Source organism: Condylura cristata, unplaced genomic scaffold (genome assembly GCF_000260355.1).
Source record: "Condylura cristata isolate star-nosed mole 26May11 unplaced genomic scaffold, ConCri1.0 scaffold00007, whole genome shotgun sequence".
Classification (NCBI taxonomy): Eukaryota; Metazoa; Chordata; class Mammalia; order Eulipotyphla; family Talpidae; genus Condylura; species Condylura cristata.
This window is the reverse complement of record NW_004567108.1, coordinates 64,512,358-64,520,569: the sequence shown is the minus strand read 5'-3', so window position 1 is coordinate 64,520,569 and position 8,212 is coordinate 64,512,358. Positions and strand designations below refer to the sequence as shown.

Sequence of the window (8,212 nt, the reverse complement as noted above, 5' to 3'; positions counted from 1 at the left end):
ATCGAACTCATGCGGAAGGAGCTTTAGCTTCTCAGTGCTGTGCTTTAACCTGCTGCGCCACCAGGGAGGGCCATTAGTTATCTCTTTTTAATTTTCTATCTTGGTTTATTTGGCTGAAGTTAATATCAAAACAAGGTATATTCTAACCTATGTCAAATGAGTTTGCAATTCATAGGCCAATAGAAATCATGCTAATGCAAATTATGGAGATTCCTACCTTATCAGTCCATAAAGTACAAAAGTGACTATCAGCTTTGCACTGGGCAGACAAAACTTCATGTCACTGGCAATGAAAATAAAGGACCTAACCCAGGGAATGTGCTACTTCAGGTCCCAGTAGGGAAAAATTCTTTAGTGGAATGTACCAGTTGATATAGGAAAGTAGAAGCAAAGATTCCACATCAGTAAATTAGAACCCACCCAGTTAAACTTGAAAGTACACTGATATTTGCTGAAAGTTCACTGTAAAGTGACAAGGTCTCTTGACAACATTTCATGATTATTGTCAAGTTTTCATGGTAAAAGAAAAATAGAATATCTTCTTCATCAGAAATAAATGTTCATAATAAATATGACACATTTAAAATTAGATTTTATTGTGAAAGATACATTAGTTTCTTTAAAAAGATTAGAATTACGTTAAATTCTATAAAATGAGCTTCTTCATTTGTGCATTTAAATGACTATATCTAACTTTCCTAAAATATATCAAATAGTCAAGCTTTCCCACTAAGCTAAGAATAGGAACAAGCTGTTAGGAGTGATGGGTAATAACTAAACCTGCCAAGACTGAATGATTAAAAATGATCCTGCATTGAAAGCAGAGATTTATCCCTGCTCGATTATGGTGTAACATCTTACAATAGTAGCACAAATACTTTATTTACAAGACAAATACAGAATTTGTTAGGCAGGACTTAAAAAAAATAAATAGTCTAGTTCCTCCCATATTGGATTCAGAGTCAGTAGGTGCAGTCTTCTGGCCCTTGGACTTATTCCACAGCAGATCACTGTTTTTTCTTATAGTTGGCATGCATTTCTTGTTTCTAACAAAGTAAAGCATAAGCCTACTATAAAGAGAATATTGACTAGCTATGTCTCATCTCTGGTTATGATGATGAGATAAAATAGAGCTCAACATTATCGAAAGGAGTTTAGGGAACATGTCAAAGAATGCCTTGAATCCAGCAGATTCTGATGAATGTACTTTTCCTACCCATGGAGAGCTTTCAGGAGTAATACAACACACACTTGTACAGAGAACTTTCAGGAATGATAAGGCATGCATTAGAAAGAAGAGAGAAGTAATAAATGTAGTAGGGAATCAGGAATGTGAAAAATTAGGTATGAAATAACAAGCTTCCCAGTTGCTAAGGAATCCTAAAAATAGGGAAGAGTAACTGACTGGAAGGGGTAGGGAGCCCAGGGGAGCAGCAGATGTTTTTGTGAGTTTCACTGGGCAGCCCAGGCCTGAAAAAGGCAGCACAGCACTGCTTTTTGCAGCTGCCAGAACTGGAGCACAGACATCCAGTCTGAATCCCAGCTCAGTAAGCAAAGATATCTTGACAGTACAGTGGCTGTGTTTTTCTAGCACAGACTAGCCTCTCTATACAAACAGCCCGCAAAACACAGTAAAGCCTAAGGTTCAATCATGTGGCATACAATGGGAGTCCCCAGCTCCTCTAGGATCTATGCCTATTTCACAGCTCCACTTCCACTCCCATCTACTTTTCAAATTAATTCTCTGGCTTAGAAAATGCTTGGATGGGAGATTTTATCTCAGAGAAAAGTAGTTTTAGTTTTCCTCTCGGATGGTTGAATTTTCCAGTCTAATGAATTCTGTCTGATGATTCCCTAAAAAATATTTAGACAAATTTTACTTCATGTCAAATAAATTGTAAATGTCAGAAACATACTCTGTTTTATTGTCACATTCTCTGTGTCATAACCCATCAAAGCCAAGTTACTTGTTTTCTCCAAGAGAAGTTCCATTAGAAGTTGTGGTGCTTACCAGTTTATTTTTCTTTTGATCATAAAAAAATGATATTTGATTGCTGTGTGAGTACTGGAAATAGTAGGAAAAATAAACAGAAGGGAGGGCCATGGAAGAGGACATCAACTGAAAAATAGATGCCTAACTCTCCTCTCAGCAGGTGCAGTAGGGGAGGTTCATATGTGTATTTTTTTTTCATTTTTAAAGACTTATTTATTTATGCATACAAGAGCTGGGGTGTAGGTGGGGTGGTAGTGAGAGGAATAAGGTGGATCTACTGAAATAAATGGCTGAGGGGAGGCAGAGGGCAGAGTGCAAGACAGGGAAGGTCTACTGCACCATGTGAATGAACTCACTGACAGAGGATCTAACTTGCACTGAAGTGACTGCAGGTTGCTTCATAGTGCTGAGACAGCCTCTTGTGCAACCAGAGAGGCCACCGTCTGAGTACTATTGATGTCTTTCTCCATACTGCAAAATGCTAAAACTAAGAAGAAAAGTTCAGGGCTCTTTCCATAGATTCTTGTTAGTAGTCTTACTCATTTGGGGCAGGGGTCTCTGTAAGTGATGATCTCTTATGAAGGACATTTTGAACCAAAGTCAAAGTCTTTCCCTAAAGTTTCATTGAGATCCCCTGCTTTAGATAAGTCATTATCTTTTCTCAAAGGCTTTGTTAAATTCAAAAACATAAAATAAGGAGACCTGTAACAGTGTAAGTTCACTGCCCCACCCTAAGGCCACGGTGAAGCAGAGGAAGGAAAGGTAGGAATTGTAACAGTGTGAAGCTAATAAAGACTGGGAAATTAGAATGAGGAAATGTTACCTGGCACCTGAGTGAGAACTTTTGGGCAAGAGTGGAGTTTTACAGCCACTGCCTAAGGAGCAGGAACACTCCCTTCCCAAAGGCTTTAGCCTATGAATATTCCTGCCCTCAGGGGCCAGCCAGATTGAATGGTTAAGTGAGGAGGTGTCAGTGGGGGAAAGAGACTCTGACAAAAGCATATAAAAAAGTGTAGGAAGGACCCTAAGTTTCCTCATCAGCTCCACCCTCTTCCACCCTCAAATACCAATCCCAGGCTTAGTGTTGTTTTGGTACCTGGCTGTGAGAAGAAAGAAGGTGAATCCTTGGTGGTTGAGCTCTGAAGAGAAAGAAGCTGAAAAGTTTGCAGATAACTGGGCAGCTGAATCTTCCTCTGGTCTGTTGATAGTTGTTGTTGCTGCCTGGAGAGCGCATCAGAGGCCCTGGGCATGGTGCCTCACTGAGCTATTGTTGTTGGTGTGGGCCAACATCTCACAAAGAGCTGTTTATTGGATCTTCTGCCATCATCTTTCACTGATGCCATCTCTGTTGTTGTCTGTTCTAGTATCTGAAGCTGGTCATCCTGACCTTCAGACTGTTGCCAAGGGCTGCTGTGGCATCATCTCTGTGACCCCACCTGTGGGTGCTTCTGGTTGCATGCTTTCAAAGCCCTCATAGGTGGGACAGTGCCATCTTGGGTAAGCAACATTTGTTTGGGACTTCTAAACACTGTGGGCACAATCTAGGGTGAGATAACCTAACACTCTGTGGCTGTGAGAATTCCTCATTTCCCCTCTTTGTTACATAAATACCATTGTTGTTGTTTCCTGAACCTGAAGTTGTCTTGCAATTGTTACATAAATACTGGTTTCCTGAGCCTGAGGGGTCTTTGAATTGTTACATGGTTGAAGACCTCATAGACCTGTCCTGTATTGGCACTGTCCTTGGATCACATTACATAGTACCCATGTAATGGCACTGTCCTTGGATCACATTACATAGTACCCATGTAATGGCCCTGCTTAGATGGATTGCCCCTTATTCTGCCCTGTAACAGACTTGCAATGCAAAGGAATAAGGAGGTTCTGATAAAACTTTCCCTGAAATACAGCTACAGAAAAACCAAGTTTTGCTCTCAGGAGACGGTGATAAATAGGAACACAAAATCAGAAGTCTGAGCAAAATAATATGAGATAACAGCAAAACATTAAAGGGGAAGAAGAACAGGACAGAATGTTATTGGTTAGGTGATTATGAATCAATGCTAAAAAATAAAAGACTATTTTACATACATAAAATTTGATGTTACCCTAGTGGTAACCACATGACAAAAATCTAGAACAGAGACACTTAGAAGAAGAAATGAAGAAACTGAGAGAACCAATAGGAAAAGTCATTCAAATAAAAAAGCAGATAAAAAACACATGGAAAAATAGAAAGAACAAAAGAAACAATAGAAAGATAAAACAATAAAAAATTTAAGACTCATTTATCAATAAGCACCTTAATCATGAATGGTCTGAAGTGACCAGTTAAGATACAGAATGATGGATTGGATAAAAAGCATGACATATCTACATTACATGTATAAGAAACTCACTTCAAATCTAAAGAAAAACAGATTTGAAGAGGAACAAAATATTTCAAGCCAATAAAATGGAGGAAAAAGCAGGAAGTGTTATCTCTATTCTCAAAGCTGATGAATTAGACTTTAAACCAAAGAAAGGTAATTAATGACAGAGATGCATATTGTGTAATGATCAAACAGAAAATTCATCAGGAAGATATTATTATCAATACAAATCAATTACAGCTACACCCTACTATATAAAACAAGTACTAGAATTAAAGTAGCACATTGACAGTAACACAGCAGACCACTTACACCAATGTATAGATCATCCATGTAGAAAATAAACAGGAAATTAGTGGCCTTAAAGAAAGTTTTGAGTCAGATGGACTTCATAGACACATCTATCTCAAAAGAAATGTATACCCATTCTTCTAAAGTGCACACTGTATTTCTCAAGAAATATCCTGGAACACAAAGCATGTCTCAAAGAACATTAACATTGAAATTATATCATATATATTTTCTGATCACAACAGTATAAAACTAGGAATCAGCCACAGTAAAGAAACTTGGAAAAACCCAAACATCTGATGAAACAAAATGCTTTTGGAATAACTTCTGGGTCAATGGAGGAGTCAAAATAATAATAAAAATAATCTGGAAGCCAATAAAAATAAATAGACCAGTTACAAGATCTAGTGGGTTGCAATAGAAGCAAAAGTAAGAGAGAAGGCACACATTAGTAAACAAGGAAAACCTCTAATAGACAAACTATATCTGAATGCACTACAATGTAAAAGGGAGATCTAATGAAACAAACAAAAACCAATGGAGAAAGGGAATAATAATGTTGACCACCGAAATAAATTAAGTAGAAATGAAAAAGATGATGAAAAAAATCAATGAAACCAGAAGTTGTATCTGAAAAATATACAAAATTGATGAACCCTTAGCCTGGCTCACTAAGCAAGAAAGTCTAAATAAAAGAATCAGAAATGTATGAGACAAAATCACAGACACTACAGAAAAACATGGAACACCTGGATAAACTGCACGATATAGAATACACGCACACATTTTTAGAATAATGCAAGCTTTTAAGACTGAACCAGAGTAAAATAGCTTGAATAGAACAATCACAAACACAAAATCAAAAGAGCAATCAAAGATCTTAAGAACAAAATCTCAGGCCCAGATAATTTCATTAGTGATCTTTGTCAAATCTTCAAAGATCTAGTATCTAACATTCTTAAAAACAAATTCAAGAGGGTAACAGCTTCCAAATACATTTCATAAGGCCAGTATTGCCTTGATTCGAAAACTAAACAAGGAGAACAAACACATGTGCATACACATACAAACTATGAACTGGTTATCTCCAATTGACGTAGATGCAAAAGTCCTCAACAAAAATTATTACGAACGGAATTCAGCATTGTATTAAGAGAATCATCATGATCAAGTGGGCTTTACTCCAGGGATAAAGGATTGGTTTACCATTCGCAAGCCAATGCCATTCATCACAGCAATAACAAAATAAAATCACAGGATCAACTGACAGATTTGGAAAAAGCATTTGATAAGACTCGGCACCCAGTCTTCAGGCAGGAGACCAATTCTAGTTGCATCAGCACATAGACTATGGTAAGATGAGACTCTTTATGAGGAGTGTACGTTTTGGAGCCTTTCAGTGCTAATGGTGGTGATCAGGAGACCCAGAGCAGAGGAAAGTCACTCATCTGCACAGTAGGCCTAGGAGAGAGTGTGGATTCTTGACTTGACTTAAGGTCCCTGTCTTGCAATGGGTAGTGGCAAGTCTCTCTTCACCACAAGTGCAGTTTTCTGATAGTTATTTCTGTTATCTGGCTGGGAGTAAGATAACCTCTCCAACCAGTGGCTGGAATGGGAAGTGAAGGAGCTGAAGCCAGCTTCATTTGTCACCTTGACCATTTTACTGGTCAAATGCAAGAAGGGAGAAGATGTTCTCAGCTCAGTTCAGAGAGTGCTGTCTCATTAACCACAGCTTGGGTCATCAGTACTGTCCTTCCCTGGCTGGGGAGATAGAATTTCTAGCTGACATTGTGTGGGTTTATTCTTGCCTTTGGGAAGGCCTCGAGCCTTGCTGCATAATCCAAGACTTCAAATGGGGAATCCCTGTACCTTTAGAAGGTTTCCAGTATCAGGTATTTTGTCTGGTTTGATGCCACTGTTGGTTACCTGTCCATCACAACAACTATGCAGACCTGTGGGAGAGATAGTGGAAGAACCCAGAACAAGTGAACATGTATCAGCTCATGGCCAAAGACAATGTTCCCTTCCATGGTATCGTCTTTTCTTGTTCAGGCCATAGCTGTTGAAGACAAATTCCACCTTGTTTAACCTCATTGCTACAGAGTACCTGAATTATGAGGATAGGAAATTTTCTTGGAATTGGGTTGTGGGATTTGGTCAGGTAGCAGGCTCAGGACACAGTGGTTCCTGCTGACATCTGACACTTCTATCTGCTATCGGTTCAGTCTGAAAGCCAGGAAAGTGCTTTCTCCTAGACAGACATGTTACTTAAGAATAATGCTGTGCTACTTAATAACCTGGGCAAATCACCAACAAAATTGAGATGTTTATGTCTAAGTTATTTTGGGGGTTATATGCCTGATATGGCTTTACCTCTGATGACCAGTGCCAGCTGGTCCACACCACCCTGAAGCTCTAGCACTGTCACTGTTGAAGAAGGTTTGGATTTGTGATGTTTTATGCAGGTTCCTCACCAACTCTTGCCATAGCAACCAATACATTCAAGTGATTAAAGACAGATTAAAGGCAATGAGGTTCACAGACAGTGGACAGTGATAGGGTTGGCAGTGAACATAGCTGCCTTGCTGTCCATCATGCTCCAGACTTTACATGTTCATGATTAGCACCACCATCCAAGCCCAACTGCAGCTCCCACTTGGATCCTGCAGTATCCTGCTCCCCAACTTCCTGTGTACATAATCAGCAGGGTGTTAGATTGACATCATCAGTCCCTTTTTCCAAAAATTGAATAATGACCAGATTGAAAGTTTGAGTCAGTGTTTTGGCAAGGGCCAACCAAAAACAATCCCCAAGTAGAAGTTGCAGGGACTGTGACAACATTTGGACCACAATACATAAAAATGATGATGGGTAAAATGATAGAACAAGGCAACATTGTACAAGAACTAAAAACACAAAAGATAGATAAGGACATTTGCTGCAGCTCTGACTAAATTGTTGGATCTGTAAAAACAGTTGGCTCTGAGGGGAAACTCCTCAAAACCCCTAGAGAGAATAAGAGAAAGAGGAGGTGAGAACTTGGCTCATAGATAGAAAGATGTGGAATCAACTCAAATGTCCAAAAATAGATGACTGGATTAAAAAGATGTGGTACAAATACACAGTGGAATATTACTCAGCAATCAAAAAGAAAAACTCATGCCTTTTGCACAAGATGGATGTAGCTGAAAGGGATTATTCTTAGTAAAATGAGCCAGAAAGAAAAAGAAAAATACCAGATGTTTTCACAGATAGCAGGAATATAAGGGATAAGGAAAATAAAAAAAGCAATTGTAATAAAGTAAAAATGAAAACAACGAACAACTATAAACCAGAGACATTTTATGGAGGTGGGAAGGGGTCAAAACTGGGGTAGTAAGAGTGCATGACACACAGGTGAATTGGTGGTGGGAAGTTCATGGGGATTACAACCAAGATGAAAAAATGCACAAAATGAAGAATGATGTAAAATAAATAAATAAATAAAATTAGCCAAAAAAGAAAGTCACTTCATGGACATAGAGAAATAAATGAATGTATATAAATATAATAATTT

At 38.6% G+C, this 8,212-nt stretch overlaps 1 pseudogene; it reads left to right on the top strand.

The window, feature by feature from the left end:
- The first annotated feature begins 6,344 nt into the window (after positions 1-6,344).
- On the top strand, positions 6,345-7,691 carry LOC101625003 (annotated as a pseudogene).
- Positions 7,692-8,212: the final 521 nt, after the last annotated feature.